Consider the following 17353-nt stretch of genomic DNA (forward strand, 5'->3'; position numbering starts at 1 on the left):
GCCAAAGTATGGAAACAATGGCCTCTAGATGTGGGTCACCAAGTTGTACAATTAATCTTGCTGTTGGGATTTGTGAAAGCTGGGGTGTCCGGCAAAATCTGAAGGACCACATGATTCTTAGCTTCGATTTAAATGTTCAGGGTATTAAGCTCATGATTTATGTATGTTTAAAAGTGACTTTCACTCTTAAGATGAGGATTTGACTTTTTATTCAAGATGGATTCTCACATATTCAAATTTTCAAATTATCCTAAGCCATGATGTGTTTATCTGTGGTTTAAGGAATACATAATATTTGATTGGATTATTAGAACACAGTTAAGATATAAATATGGGTTGATGGGTGTCTCGATTCATATAAAATACTGTGACAAACTAGCGGTCTACAATATAGCTCAGTGCAGTGTATTAATTCAGAGAATTTATGGTTTCATTAAGCTGTTTCATGTCACTTAAAAACATTGCTAGAGTTCCTGAGGATTCAGCAGTCCATAAGGAACCAACTACAACATTTTCCTTATTCTGTGCTGATAGGAAGACCAAAAAATGTTAAAGGTTTACACCAGGGTTCTGCAATCTCAGCAAGTTCAAGATGTATGGACTTCAATTCCCAGAATTCCTCAGCCAGCATGATGGGGATTGAAATCCACACATCTTCAAGTTGCTGAGACTGAGAAACACTGTTCTACGGCAGAGCTATCCAACTCTGGCAACTTTAAAACCGGTGGACTTCAACTCCCAGAATTCCTCCTCCAGTCATGTTAGCTCAGAAATTCTGGGAGCTGAAGTCCACAAGTCTTAAAGTTGCCAACTTTAGGGACCCCTGTCCTAGGAGTTGAAATCCAAAAGTCTTAAAGTATCACTTTGAACACCCCTGGTCTAAAGACTCTAGAGCAGGGTGTCCAACCTTGACAACTTTAGACTTGTGGACTTCAACTCCCAGAATTCCTCAGCCAGCTTTGCTTTGCTGGCTGAGGAATTCTGGGAGTTGAAGTCCACAAGTCTTAAAGTTGTCAAGGTTGGACACCCCTGCTCTAGACCTTAACACCCATTCTAGAAACATAACCATCCCTGCCTATCCCCCAATATAAGCTCTCTCATATTGTCTCTTTTGATGGTTAAGAGAGAGAAATGGAGAAATGTTCTAAATATGAGTGTAAAGATTGAATCAAGTTCAGGAGCCAAGAGGTAAGGTGAGTCAAGGGTTCCTGCCAATGGGGAAATTGGACACCCACATCTTCAGCATTTCAAGCACTCAGAAAAATATGATTAGCTTCACTGTGGCTATAATCAAAGTGGACAGCACAGTTCTGCAACCCTGCCCATCTTATACGATTAGAAATATAGATCTGTTCTCGAAGAGGCTCAGGTATTCCTTGGAGTGTGAATGCTGTGTTTTGAGGCACCAAAAACAATCCATTAGATATCCAAAGCTGTCAATTTCTAGAGGGCTGCATAACCTTCTTCTCAAGCAGGGATCATATCATTTTTGCAATCCAAAATGGCCAGAGATAGAAGAACTTCAATTCTGCACCCAGAATTTCTCAAGAGATAACGGGAAGAGTTAGCGGTAAAAGGAAAACCAGGCCACCAAAGAACACAGTGGCTGGAAACCGTCATAGCTGACACCAAGCAGAGCACAGAACAACTCAAAAACACAGTGCAGGATTGGAAGACATGGAAAAAAACTGGCTCATAGAATTGCCAAGAGTCAGACACAACAGGGTGACATCATCATCATCAGCTGAAAGCTGACTCTGTTTCCTGAGTGCTTAGGAAAATTGGCATCTTAAACCTCCCCATACAATTGGCAGAGAGGCACTGGGAAAATTGGGGTGGCAATCTAAAGCAATGCCTCAAAGTGCAGCTTTTAATCCAATTTGTTGCATTAAAGGAAGACAAAACAGTGGCTGGAAAAGCAAGTGTTGTTGATAGACGTCAGGAGTGGGCAAAGAGAAAGAGAGAGCACTTTATATTTGTCTCTTATAAGTGGCAGTAGCTCTCAGTTCCCTTCCCTCTTAGAGTAATCAGAGCTTCCTACAAGCTCATTTGTAAATTTACAGCCACAAGAACAAGCAGGCAGGCACACATCCAGAAGCCAACCAGTCAAACTTCCTAGTACACAAAGTAACTAAAATAGCTTCTCCACAGACTTTGGCTTGCAACCACATGTATTCACAGGTATGCTATTTTTTTTTAAGTGAAATGTTTCGTTAAATTATCACAGCAATAGCTGTTGTTAAATGGTCACTTCTTGAATTAGTCTAACCTAATTTGAAGGCCTCCTGAGATGGTAACCATCATGCAAGGAACCGCTTCCTTGATTTATCTCAAATCTGTTACCTCAATGATGTCTCTTTATCTGTTTCTATCATGCCCATCCTTTATCTCCGAATTAACCAAATTAAGAAGGCTGTGGCAAATGCTCTTCTTGTAAAAAGGCTGTGGCAAATGTTCTTGCCCCTTTCTATACTTCTTTCCTCTGGCTAAAGTCAGGTTCACCCATCATTCTAAGACAGGATCTTTATTTTTTATTTTTTTCAGCAGTTGAACAAATCACAGTAAAAGCATGCATAATGCTAAGGCACAGTGGGTGGGTTTCCACATTACACTATGCAAATTTCATTAAGGCTAAGCATTTACAGAATCTGTTTTGGAGGTAGGATCAAGTCTCTAGGATCTTTTATAGCAGTGTAAAAAACGGTATACATCAGCAACTGTAACAGAATCTTGCTTTTACACAATTTTGACAAAGGCAGGATCCAATTAAACCAAGGTCTCCCTAACTATGATTTGCTTATAAATCACAGCTGGGTGATAACCAAATCAAAAAGACCACATTAAGCGTGTCCCATACTTAACATACATAACTGCTCGGTCATAATTAAGTAGTTGTTCACTAGGCTTACTAATGAACAACCACTTAAGAGCCACTAGTGTGCTGCAGCTGCCAACCCCCCCCACCCAAAAAAAACCCAATGCAGTCAAGGATGCATCAACTGAGGGAGTATCAATACTATGTGAAGTATTACTGCTGCATTATACTGCACTGGTGAGTCCACACTTGGAATGCTACATACAGTTTTAGTCCCCACGATACAAAAAGGATGCTACGAGCCTAGAAAAAGTACAGAAAAGAGCAACAAAGATGATTAAAGGACTGGAGACTAAAACATATGAAGAACAGATGCAGGACCTGGGAATGTCTAGTCCAGTGGTGGCTAACCTTTTTGGGCTCCTGTGCCAAAAATTGGCGCGCTCACGTGCCCGCTCCCAGAAGGCAAGGCGTGCCCCCCCCATGCTCCCTGTGCATGCACATGAAATTCCTTGCTGCCCCCTTACCTGCACTGTACCTCCCAGATGATTTTTGGCCCATTTGAAGCCTTTTTCAGCCCTCCAGTTGTTTGAGGAAAGCTTCTGCAGCCTTTGCAGGCTGAAAAATGGTCCTGTTTCATCACTTCCGTTTTTTTCTGGAAATATAGAAAGTGATGGAATGGGCCTCTTTTTTGGCCTGCAAAGGCTTTCCTCAAGCCTCTGAGAGGCTGAAAAAGGCCTCAAACCCACCGAAAATCAGCTGTGAGGTGCACACATGCACAGTGAGGTAAGTCTGCCTGCAGCTCGCGTACCGGCACAAATGGCTCACACGTGCCATAGGTTTGCCATTGCAGGTCTAGTCTAATAAAGAGAAGGATTAGGGGTGAAATGATAGCAGTTGAGGGGCTGTTACAAAGAAGAGGGGGTCAATCCAAAGCACCCAAAAGCAGGTCAAGAAGTAACAGATGGAAACTTATCAAAGAGAGATCCAGCCTAGAACTGAGAAATTTCTTGACAGTGACAGCAATTAATCCGTGGGATGGCTTGCCTCCAGAAGTTGTGAGTGCCCCATCACTGGAGGATTTTGAGAAGAGATTGGACAGCCATTTGCCTGAAATGGTCTCCAGCTTGAGTAGGGAGTCGGACTAGAATAACTCCAGGGTCCCTTCCAACTCTGTTATTCTATTTAAGTGTCAGACTGATTTGTGCCAAACCAAGCAATAGCTTCCAACTCCTCAAGTAGGGTAAGAAATACTCTCTTCCAAAGATTTCAATTGCATCATTGAAATAAAACAAGATGGCGTTGGAATGGCAAATAGTCAACAGCAAATGTATCCATGGGAGGGAGTCAAATAATTCAAGATGGTGGCCATGATCACACAATCAAAGACTTGTCCCTTTTCAACAATATATATGTAGATTTGGGTGACTCCTTTACCGCTGATTAGCAGATCTGTTTTGGCCCAAGAATCCTGCTCTGCCTTTGTTGGTCTAGGAGAGTTTCAGCTTCCTGTTCATTTCTGCAGATGCCTAAGTTTCGTTGTTCCCTTTGGAAAAAAAAAACCTTGCTGTGTTGAATCTGTAGCACATAATATATTAAAAACAAAATCAGCAGGAAGTTGTGCCAGCTTCTTTCTTTTGGGATAGCAGAGAGTACTTCATAATAGAAAAAAATGTTTCTCAACTGGTGTAAGTTCTAAACCAATTCAGCTGCGCACCATGTGTAAATCAATGCATTTACTTTAGGATTAGAAATGATTTCTTTGTTTTATCAGCCAAAATAAATGCAAGCAACATGGTACCGTGACTAATTTCCTTCTTATAGCTTTTGCTCGACCAATTCCCCACCTGTGTTCCCATCAGTACAGAACTGACAATTGCAACAGGGTATTGATCAATTGTTGAATCACCCCTCGACAAGGCTGATTATTTGGAATGCAAAGTGGGGGATAAGATCTCCAAAGACAAAATCTGTTTAAGGAATACAAGAAAATGAACAGAGAAAAGGCTGTTGTCAGTCATGGTCAATACAATCCCAGCTAACTCTACACAACATCTTTCAATGATCACCCAAGGTGCTCCGATTGTAAGAAGGAGTTTTTTTCTCTTTTGACAGAAAGTCAGTGAAATCATTCAATACAAAGATAGTTCACGTTTCACTAGACTCCTTTTTTCTTCCTTTTCAGGAGGTCAAACAACAACAGTAAAACACCAGACAGTTGTTTTTAGGAATACAATGGTATTTTTTAAATATTAGCTTCTCCAAGCAAAGTTAAATGACATTATCTAGGTCTGTTCACCAATGAACGTATCATTTGCCACACGTTTTTTAAATCAGTAACAGGAACATCAGCATTGAAGTAATAGTTCACAGCTGGCATAGCTCACATCCACTTTAGGATGAAAGCCCTACAGATCTGTCTTTGAACATTAAATTTACCCATAGTTAATTTAATGATGGTTTATAGACTGAACCCACTTTCAGGTTTGCACAAATGATGAATCATAAATCCAATCCATTAGATCAGGAGTTTCCAAACTTGGCAACCTTAAGACTTGTGGACTTCAACTTCCAAAATTCCTCAGCCAGTAATTCTGGTTCCTCTAAGAATATGGTCAATCTCATCACTTTTACCAGTGAAATTTTAGCAATATATGGACAAGACTAGAGGCCGGAGCTTAAGTTTGCTTTAAATACCCCAAATCTTAGTTATATCTGATGCTAATTCATTTTTAACTGAACTGTCTTTACTAAGTTAACCAGCCAAAAAAGCCAATGCAATTCTAAGTTGCATTAACAGAGGGATACAATCAAGATCAGCTGAGGTACTAATACCCTCTATAAATCCTTAGTAAGACCACACCTAGAATAGTGCATCCAGTTTTGGTCACCATACTATAAAAAAAGATGTTGAGACTCTACAAAGAGTGCAGAGAAGAACAACCAAGACGATTCGGGGACTGGAGGCTAAAACATATGATGAACGGTTTTCAGGAATGGGACATGGCTAGTCTAGTGAAGAGAAGGACCAAGGAGACATGATAGCAGTCTTCCAATATTTGAGGGGATGCCACAGAGAGGAGGGGGTCAAGCTGTTTTCTAAAGCGTCTGTAGGCCAGACAAGAAATAATGGATGGAAATTGAACAAGGAGAGTTTCAACCTGGAAATAAGGAGAAATTTTCTGACAGTGAGAGCAATCAACCAATGGAACAGAAGTTGCCTTCAGAAGTTGTGAGAGCTTCATCACTGGAAGCTTTCAAGAAGAGACTGGACTGCCACCTGTCAGTTGGCTGAGTTTGGATGATATTATGTAACCTTGTTACGCTGGCTGGATCTGTACAATCAATATGGCTGGATTTATACAAACTAGCTGATCATACTCCAGTCTGACATGTTGTTCAAATTCTGCTGGTAGCTCTTTGCTGCAATCAAGTAATCTTCCATTTTTAGGCAGCCCAAATATGATGGCTTTGGTTGGAACTGCCCGGTTGGGTGGGAGGAAGATTAAACTGCCGCAGCACACTTAATATTCTTGTTTGATTCCATTCTCTCCCCCACACGAGTGAGATAAGCCAAGTGACTTCTTTCCATGGTTGTCCACATTTTTGCAGTTCAGTGTAATGTCTTTATTCATGCCGGAAACAGCAAATTACTTCCACTTTGCTTCAAAGTTATTAATTTTATTTATTTATATCCCACCTTTATTATTTTTATAAATAACTCAAGGTGGCAAACATACCTAATATTCCTTCTTCCTCCTATTCTCCTTACAACAAAAACTATGTCTGGTGGGTTGGGCAGAGAGAATGAGCAGCCCAAAGTTACCTAATCAGCTTTCATGACTAATACAGGCCTAGAACTCAGTCTTAATAACATTGAGGTGGTTATTAAAAATCCAATTATTTTGGCATTTTATTGTTGCATATATAGCCAACCATGAGCACAATCTGCATTGCTACAATGTTATGATGCATACAGAAAACTGCAATGTGCAATTCAACAGTTTGATTGCAGTTTATTTTTCTTTAACAAACAGAGCAAATGGCTTCAGCTCCAAATTTCTAATACTTCTTATCTTGTTTTCCTTATGATCATTAGCCACTGTTACAGCTATTTATGGTATAGTTTGATTCCATTTGTGTTCATTACAATAGACTGGTAACTTTTAAGGACTAGACAAGCTGTGCCTATTGGCTCATCGTTTCAGAGATATTTCCTTACCTAAACAGAGAAACAGAATGACCAAGAATGGGCAAAAAAGCATTGTGAACTTCCTGCCAACTTCCCCATTGAATTTATTTTATTTATTTGATTTGTCAATCGCTTACAAGATCATAGGTATAAATATAAACATGAGTAAGAATACAGGAAATAGGTACGAATAAATGGGGACAAAAGGACAGCGACGGTAGGCACGATTGTGCACTTATGCACGCCCCTTACAGGCCTCTTAGGAATGGGGTGAGATCAATAGTGGATAGTTTGAGGTTAAAGGAGTGGGGGGTTAGTGGATATAACAACAGAGTCAGGTAGTGCATTCCAGGTAGTGTATTTCCTCATGGGGATCTGGGAGGGAGTATTATAAATCCTTCCTTCCTTCCTTCCTTCCTTCCTTCCTTCCTTCCTTCCTTCCTTCCTTCCTTCCTTCCTTCCTTCCTTCCTTCCTTCCTTCCTTCTTTCCTTCCTTCCTTTCCAGTATTACAGGAAAACTTCCCTTCCCTGCTCCCTCCTTCTCTTTCCTTCCTTAAAATGCAGTATTAGAGGCAAACTCTGCCCACAGCCTGGAGTTCAATCCCGATGAGGCTCAAAATTGACTCAGCTTGCCATCCTTCCGAGGTCAGCAAAATGAGGACCCAGATTGTTGGGGCAATAAGCTGACTCTGTAAACCACTTAGAGAGGGCTGTAACCTGTAAAGCTCTGTTGGGCGGTATATAAGTCTAAGTACTATTGCTAAAAGTCATGACAATGAGTGTTTTAGTAATAAAGGTAGTCCTCAATTTATGACCACAACTGAGCCCAAGAGTTCTGCTGCTAAGCAAGACAGCTGTTAAGTGAATTTTGACCTTTCTTTCCATGATTGTTAAGTGAAACATTGAAGTTGCTATGTTACTCACATGGTTCTTAAGTGAACCATGGCTTCCCTATTGACTTTGCTTGTTAGAAGGTTGCAAAAAGTGATCCTGGGACACTGCAAGCATCGCAAATACATGTCAATTGCCAAATGTCCAAATTTAATCACTTGACCTTGGGGAGGCTACAATAGTTGCACAGTGTGAAAAATGGGCATCAGTCCACTTTTCAGTGCCATTGTAACTTTGAATGATCACAGCACAAATGTTTGAGGACCACCTGTATACAAATAGATTTTGCAGTTTTCCTGCAAAAATTTAAGCAAGATGTTTTTCACAATGCTGGGTACATATAACAGTAACTTATAAAATGGTACGAGGTCCACTTATATTGACATGGCAATATAATTTTTAGGGCATTGGCTTCACTTCATTATTTTTTTTTTCATTCTGACTTACTGTAAGAAACTTGGGAATTTAGCCATCAATAACAGAATAAAGAATAACTAAGTGGGTGAGAGATAAGTGTCTTGAGCCATACATTTAGCGTAGGGCCCACTGAGAGGCCCATATTAAAACAACATACCTCATGTGTGGCCAGAATTTGAAAACAATATTTAATACATCACAGTTTCTGACTAAAATGGTCTGAGTCTGACTGAGATTGGCATATGTGGGCCTGACTGGGGTAGATTGCAGGGGTGAGATAGAAATATAATTTTATGTCATTTTATTCTATTTTACATATTTATGTATTAAATTATATTGTATTTTATCCTATAACTATTTTATTTTACCCAGGGGTGGGATTCTACCTGGTTGGACCGGTTCTATAGAATCGGTTGTTATGATTCTGCCCAGTTTAGAGAACCGTGAAATTGTGCCACTCACTGACTCCTCCCCTCCCTGCCCATTCACTCCTTACCTGGTATGCGCGCCATCAAACTTGCCTGCTAAGTTGCTATTTTTCCTTTTTTTTTCCCCCGGCCATCAGCTGTTCTGCTGTGCCGGGGCATTTAGATTAGCTAGAAAGCAGGAAATTGTTGAATTTCTTGTTTTATAGCTAATTTAAAAGCAGAGCTGAACCTTCCTTAGGACTGGAGCTTCTATTTTTCACTGCAGACTCAGGTAGCAGATGGCTGAAAGGTAGATCTCTAAGTGAATCTGTGATTCTGTGAGCAACTCAATCTGCCTGCCTGCTTTGCCTGTTTTGGGGTAAAAGTTGCTCTTTTTTAACAAAAAAAATATTCAATATTTACATAAATATTTACAATATTTACATACAAGTCACGTGACCACCAAGCTACACCCAGTCAGCAAGCCATGCCCACCCAGTCACATGACCACCAAGCCACACCCACAAATTAGGCCACGGCCACAGAACTGGTTGTTAAGAAATTTGAATCCTACCCCTAATTTTACCCTACTCTTATTTTAAATTGTTTGTATAGGATTTGATTGATAATACATGTTTGAACCTTGTACTTTGATACGGCCTATATAGGCTAATCAATAAAGCTAATCTAATCTAACAGAAGGGACTTTGGAGGTCTTCTAGCCCACCCCATGCTTAGGCAGGAAACCTTCTATCAACAGCAAGTTGCTGCTACTTCATTTTAAAGAGACAGTTTGATGTAAAAATGTACTGACTTTGATGCTGACTAAAAATATAAACCACCATTGAAATAAAAGTGAGAAATGGAAAAGTGTTTCAAATTAGCCATTTGTGTTTCTATAGGTGTCGGTCAATAAAAATAAGGATGAGTCCAGCACTAATGGCCATTTAGATTGAAAGTGGGAATGCATTTAGTGGGGCATTTAAATGCTGCCAGGCCTATAACTCCCAATGTGTGTTTATCTTTTGAAGGCTGCAAAAATAATAATAATAATAACGCCTCCTCCAATCTCTGTAAAAGCACAATAGCAAGTTTCACATTGCATTATATGGTCCATCTGTTGATGTGTTCCGTTAAGATTTCCAAGCAAATAATTTCTTTCTGAATCAAAGGATGAATAATTTGAATCTTTCATTCCAATCTCCTGCCTGCATTTAGGAACACACTAGGCAGATTTACTTCATAATGCCAATGGGGGCAAATCATGCCTTTTAAAAGCAAATAAGAGCTTGACTTCCCCAGTAGAATGTGCTCAGAATGAAGAAAGAGAACGGGGTGGGTAAGAGCCTGGATTATTAATGGAGACAGATAACAGTCTACTGCATTATACATTTTGAATCCTGCTGTCAGGTAATAAAGAGGTAAGGAGGATGTATTAGCACACATTAACTGCAGATATGCACTAAGTGGAAAAGTAATTTTCTCTATCTGTATTTATAGTTACAGAATATCGTGTGTTTTTCTTGGCTTGGATCCTGTGTCTTTGTTGTCTCTCGTGAAGTTTCGACTGGAGTTTGTACTAAGTTGGCTTGTACATTAAGCCTTGGCTTCCCCATCAGGTTTTGTTGATTAAACCATAATTGATGGGTTCAACTATGATGCAACTGTATATGTAGATCAATAGACTGGCGCTTTCCATATCCACCGATTCTCTATTGAACATGAGAAATTAATAAGGTACCGCAGGGGAGTAAAACTTGATTTCATTGAGGGATGCATCAGGGTTGCGTTTGACCTCTGGGGGCCGGGGTGGGCGTGGCCAGCTTGACGTCACTCATGTCAGGAGCACCTGTGGTGGCCAGAGTGCTCTGCCAGTGAAAATGGGCTCCTTTTGTGGTTCGCTGGCAGCAGGTGTGGACGGCTGAGGTTTTGGAGAGTAAAGACTCAGATGAGGGGCCTGCGTGTGATGCAGGGATGGGGCCAAGACCATCAGGGAGTGGAATGCTGCCTTCGGAGGTTGTGGAGGCTGGCAGCAGTGATGAAGAGGCCCCTGTGGAGCCTGTGCCCAGTGTTTGTGCGTGCAGGGCTGCTCGAAGGAAAGAGCAGCTGCAGCAGCATGGGTGACTCGGGAGTAAGGCTGCAAGGGAATGCCCCCTCCCTTAAGAGATAAAAGCCAGCTGAGAAACTGGAGTTCTTTGCAGGAAGCAAAAACGTTTTTGCACTCAAACCTTGTGGATGTTGGGACTCTCTTAGTTTGTGTTTGGAGACTTTTTGTGTTTGAAATATTTCTTGGCAACTTTATCCAGTGTTCTTGGCAGCCTTGCACAACCTTGGCAAGGCTCGTTCTTATCTGAGACAATTAGTTTTAAACAGCCTTTTAACCGTGAAGGAATGGAATTCATAAAGAATCATTAAAGGGTTTTGCTGTTACCTCTGTTTCGTGTTTGTTTCCTTGGACAAGGTTTGGGTCAGAACAGCTCCCGAGCTCCCTTTTCAGCTGCAACCACCTCCTTCAACTCTCTGCCAGCAAAAACAGAGCTCAGGAGGGCCGTGTGTGGCTGGGACAGGCTCCTGCAACCCTCTGCCAGCAAATATGGAGCTTTGGGGGGCCTCACACAGCCCTCCTGAGCTCCATTTTCACTGGGAGAGGCACCACGGGCCTATCCTACACTGTTTCCAGGGCGGTCCTTCAGGCCAAAACTAAGCACCTCATGAGCCAGATCTGGCCTGTGGGCTTTGAGTTTGATACCCATGATGTACAGGCTTGTCCAGGTTGCATATTTCTGGTAGAACCTCCTGAAGCTCAGGAGCTAGAAGGAGGAGTGAGGCAAGAATTTTTTCAAAGGGGAAATTTCATCTCTAAAAGCATTACTTCACAGAAGGTGATTCATATCTTCCTTCAGTCGGGGGGAAGGCTACCTGTATAAAATGACACTGTCCAAAACAGTCACCCTTACAGTGCCATAGCAACAAAGCTGAAAACCACTGCTGCCTTCACCAAATGCCATGCACTATAAGATCACCACAAAACTAAATCTGAGAACTGGAAGACGAAGCAAACTTTCTCCCCCACCCGCTCCAAGAAAAAGTCTCCCTGAGCGATTGGAAGAGCTGATTTGAATTAGAAAGCAGTGAAGTCTAAACTAGAGAGTAACAGAATAACAGAGGGGGCTTTGGAGGTCAATTAGTCCACCCCTCTGCTCAGGCAGGAAACTGTATACCATTTCAGGCAAATGATTGTCCAATCTCTTCTTAAAAATTGGATGTTTTTAAGCACCCACAACTTCTGGAGACAAGCGGTTCCACTGATGAGTTGTTCTAATTGTTAGGCAATTCCTCCCTAGTTCTAGGTTGCTTCTCTCCTTGATTAGTTTCCATCCATTGCTTCTTGTCCTGCCTTCAGGTATTTTTGAAAACTTTTGCAGAGCTTTCAGTATTGTGTTGTTCTTCCCACCAGATTTCTCTCTCCAAAAAAATTTGGCCAGGCAGAGAATCTCTTCTCTCTCCCTTCTTCCATTCCAATGTTTGTGTGGGTGTAGGTGTTTGAGTGTGCATCACACACATTCCCTACTTTATGATCTCCCCCTCACAAAGACACAAGTTCCACAAACATCAAATGGCAGAATTTCTGTCTGGCAGATCTATCAGTTTCCCAGAAGTTCAATATTCCATTGTAAAAAGAAAAGAACAAATGTCCAGAACAGTGTTTGTCAAGCTTGGCAATTTCAAGATGTGTGGACTTCATCTCCCAAATTTCCCCGGCAAAGTGTGGAGACGAAGTCCAAAGATCTTAAGGTGGTCGCCAGTGTGGAGAAACATAGTTCAGACTTCAGACTCTCTCTAATGTCCAAACAGCCACAAAGATGGAAGATCCCACAACCAGATGGGGAAATGGTATTTCTGCCGCAGATTTTCTGGGCCAATTAAGGCTAAGCTATCTCTGATTGAATCATCCGCTGGCTTGACCCCAAGGCATCCTATCAGGGGTCTCCAACCTTGGCAACTTTAAGCCTGGAGGACTTCAACTTTGCTGGCTGGGGAATTCTGGGAGTTGAAGTCCACCAGGCTTAAAGTTGCTAAGGTTGGATACCTCTGTCCTAGATTGTTCATATGGTGAGTTTTGTATCAGCAGAAGAAAATATGACCTGTGGGCTGAAAAAGATGGCTCAGTTGGATTGACAGGGACCTGGCAGTATATGATAGAAATCACCTGTCCTTTAAAAACAGTAAAGTCCCTTTGTGGTATGGTAAACAGGATGCAGCCCATGAAATTCAGAATAATTTCATATTCATTTTCTTAGGGATCATAACTTAGAAAAGTTTATAGCATCACTCCCCTTCCCCTCCAGGGAGAAGGCGATTTGAAGAGGAGAAATATCACGAGAAGTTATTGCGGTGCCCTAAATTCAACATCGTTTTTTCTGGAGGAATAGACATGATCAAGATTTCCTTTTGGTCTCAAAAGTCAGTCACCCCAATTCGTTTGTAAATCATTTGGTGCAACTGAATATGTTGAAGGCTGCATTCCTTCACGCATGTGCCTGAAAGAAAAGAAGACACAATATTGAACTGAATATGATTTCTTTTTGATTCTGATGGATGAAAGAAAAGGCTGTCGATGCATTCTCACCTATTCCTAAATAAGTTTTGCATCCTTTTTCTATAGTAATTCTGCTCCGAGGAATTAATTTTCCAGCAAAATTAAATAACTCTGGTATAATCTGGAATATATTTATATTTATTTATTCAAAAGTTATATTTATTTACTCAAAAGTTTATAAGTTTTCTTTTTAATTACAACACCGAAAAAAAAAACCCATCTGGCTAGTATTCAGGTTGGAAAACTACATAATTTTTAGGTCAGTCTTTGCCCTGAGAAAGAGATTGTTTTAATATTTATAAAAAAACATTGGGCAGGAGTAAAATCTGGGTGTTCAAAATATATTCAATCCCTGTCTTCATGAAAAAAAAAACACCCCCTCTCGCTAGTATTCAGCAAGGAACATATTCTCTTTGGATAACCAAGAGGTCATTAGGGTGGGGTTTTTTTCTCCATTTTCTCAATTCTCTGTGTAGTATGTTGTGTACTATATTATTCTGGAACGGTTCTGAATCTCTAGCTACAAAAGATCAGGTAGCAAAGATACTTTCTTGAAACTCTCTTCCCATTTTAATTTTCATAGCAAACACTAAATTGACAGGGGGATCTGCTAGATTCTACAAAATTACGCACCAGGGTTTTTACAAATATTTTTTTTAACTTAACATTTTTAACATATGCAATTAACCAAACCATACTTAAATTTAAAGAGAGAAAAAAATTACAGAAACCCCAATAAAATTATAACAAGTAATAGAAAAGAAACAACCCCAAACAAACAAAGAGGAAAAATACCTTATATTTTATGCTTTAATATTTATCAGCAGTCACCGACTTACTAATAAATACATTACTAGAGTAGAACATACATCAGGTTGACATGCAGGCCTCTTATCTGACAGCTGGCAAGCCAAGGCATAACTAGTTTTGACTAGCTGGATTTGGCTGGGAGAAGAAGAAACAAGTTTGGGAAAGAACTTTTTCAGAGTTTGGCACCTTACTGAGTCCAGCAGTAAAGAGAAAGCAAGATGGGTGTGAGCTGCAGGGCCCCTTGACAGCTTGAGTACAAGAGACTCTGGAAAGAGTATGGAAAAGAGCAACAGAAACAATTAAGGAGCTGGAGGCTAAAACTTATTAAGTGAAAAGAAGGACTAGGAGTGACATGATAGCAGTGTTCCAATATTTGAGGGGCTGCCACGAAGAAGAGGGGATCAACCTATTTTCCAAAACATTCAAAAGCAAGACAAGAAAAAATGGATGGAAACCAGTCAAGGAAAGAAGCAATGTGGAATTAAGGAGAAACTTCCTAACAATAAGAACAATTAACCGGTAGAATGGCTTGCCCCCAGAGGTTGTGTGTGCTCCATCACTGGAGGTTTTTTTAACAAGAGACTGGGCAGCCATTTGTCTGAAATGGTATAGGGTCTCCTGCTTGAGCAGGGGGGTGGACTAGAAGACCTGCAAGGTCCCTTCCAACTCTGTTATTCTGCAAAGGGAATTAATTCTATTTCCACCTGTCAGGTGCAAAAGATCAGCTATACAAGTGCAGATCCAATTATTTATTAGTACTCATGCTAATGTACAGCAACATTCTACACTAATGGTTAGGACCTGCTTAGATTAGATAAGGTTTAGTACAGGTTGGACTTAATTCTCTTGTGGCTATGTAACGATTCTAGGCTGATCCCTCTTTTAATTCCAACCCTTGTTGTTAAGGGAAGGATTGTTATGCCAATCCTTCTCTACACTACCACAATTCTGCTATGACTTTGTGAAAGAGGCCAAATGCTAAGCTGATTATCACAAGACTTCTGAATTCTTTACAAGTATAACTCTCTAAACCGATAGCTTGTTGTTGTAATGATGAGGCAGTCGAGTTGTTTGATCATGAACAACTGAATCATGATGATGATCTTTATTGGAGTATAGTCTTGCATTTATATACATTTTTAGTTATCCTCCATCATTGGTTAACTTTGGTTACTGCTTAACTTTCGTTACTGTTTAGCATAGTAATCCATACAATTAATTATCTCTAGTTAAAGTCTAACATATGTTTACTTCCCCTCTCTAATCCTCCTTTATCCATAGATTAGTGACTTTGTTTGCCTGAGTTGTATTTGCTTGGAAACATTCTTTATCTGAGGTTTGCCATCCGAGATTGGAACATTCCTGCAATTACCGGTTCTCTGAACTGTTTAGAATGTTAACAACTGGTTCTAGCGAATAGGTGCGAACTGGGAGAATCCCACCCCTGAATACACATCTCATTCTACCTTCTGGCTCCTTGGTTTCACAACACAAAATTACATGACAAATTATTTACAAATCTGAGTTGTTGGAAATAGATGGCATAAAAAGTAGAAACAAATTTGAACAAAGAAAAAAAGAACGTGCAGAAGAGAGCACTAGTTATAATTCCTCTTCTTCCTCCTCCTCCTTTGGGCTGGAAATAAAGAGACTGTCTTACTGATTCAGCCAAGCCTGGCTGAATGAGGTTCTCTTGCATTCTTTCCCGGCATTTTGAGTTTGGTGGAAGCGAAGACAATTGTTTTTATTTTAAGAAGAGGAACTCAAGTTGCTTTTGAAGTATTAAAAAATAGAAAATAAGTGGGAATACCTTTTGTCTGAGGTATATTGCCATAAAATGTATCAGGAAGTCAAGGACTAAATCTGCATCAGGAAAAGAAACAATAGTTTACTCCTTAGTTCTTAAAATACAGACAGCCAGCTCTAGTATAGCTCACATCTGACTTCTGCCTTGCACGAAATAATCCTTCTCCTTACCCCCACCCCCCCAAAAAACACACCCCAGAAATAAAAACCAATGTGATAATCTTTATGGTGGAGTATGTGCAGCTTTTAGGGGATGCACCAAAGCAAATTAGGAGGGAATGGAAAATTCTGAACGTGAACCCTTCTGAAATTCTTTAAAATAATGAAGGATCATTATTGCTAATGTCATTATTATTCATGTAAAATTAGATTAGCTTAAATTATTCTTGGATTTCCAAAGTGGCTTCCGCATTGGTCTAAGAAAGGTCCATCATAACTATGAATCTCTTTTTATACTCTCCTTATTTAAGCCTGGGATAGGTAGGTTATCATAGGTCAGGAATGTAATGACTTGGAACAGATGTTTGAGGAGTCCCTCATCTGAAAAGCAGACAGCTGGCAAATAGCCCTGTGAGAGGAAGGAAAGGACATTCCCTGGATGTCCTTTCCAGTAAAGGGCAGATTATAAAATGATAGAGCAAGATCTTCCAGGGACAGTGTGTTCTTATGTGAATAAACACAAGTAGATCTGCTGGGATCAATATTAAAGTGTTTGAGAAGAGGATCCAGTTGAAGGATTTTTTTTTAAAAAAAAGAAAGCTAGATCTTTGCTGTATCAATGCGATCCATTGTCAGTTGTGTGGAAAAGAGGGAGGGACTTTGTCTCTTCCTATTTGCTTCTTTGCATATTACCATGAGTCTTGACGCTTGACAAATATCTTTTCTTTTAGGTATACTGAGAATATTTGTACCGACAAATTCCTTGTGTGTCCAATCACACTTGGCCAATAAAAAATTCCTATTCTACTCTATTCGGTTCTGTTCTGTTCTGTTCCATTCTATTCTATTCTATTCTATTCTATTCTATTCTACTCTATTCTATCCTACCACCCAGCAGTATTAGTGTGAGACAGAGGTGATATTCAGCAGGTTCTGACCAGTTCTGGAGAACCAGTAGTGCAAATTTTGAGTAGTTCACAGAACCTGAAAATGCCACCTCTGAATGGCCCCTCCCCCATCTATTCTCTGCCTCCCGAGTCCCAGCTGATCGGCTGGGTCTTCTTTTGTTGCCCTGCACAGGAGAACAGCTGGAAAGCAGGCTAGTGGGGAGGGAATGGGGATTCTGCAGTATCCTTCCTCCAGGAGTGTGGTGGGAATGGAGATTTTACAGCATCCTTCCCCTGCCACGCCCACCAAGCCATGCCCACAAAAATGAAAGTAACAAAATTTGAATCCCACCACTGGTGTGAGACCCA

This window comes from Pseudonaja textilis, chromosome 4 (genome assembly GCF_049901715.1).
Source record: "Pseudonaja textilis isolate UNSWEBS1 chromosome 4, rPseTex1.2, whole genome shotgun sequence".
Classification (NCBI taxonomy): Eukaryota; Metazoa; Chordata; class Lepidosauria; order Squamata; family Elapidae; genus Pseudonaja; species Pseudonaja textilis.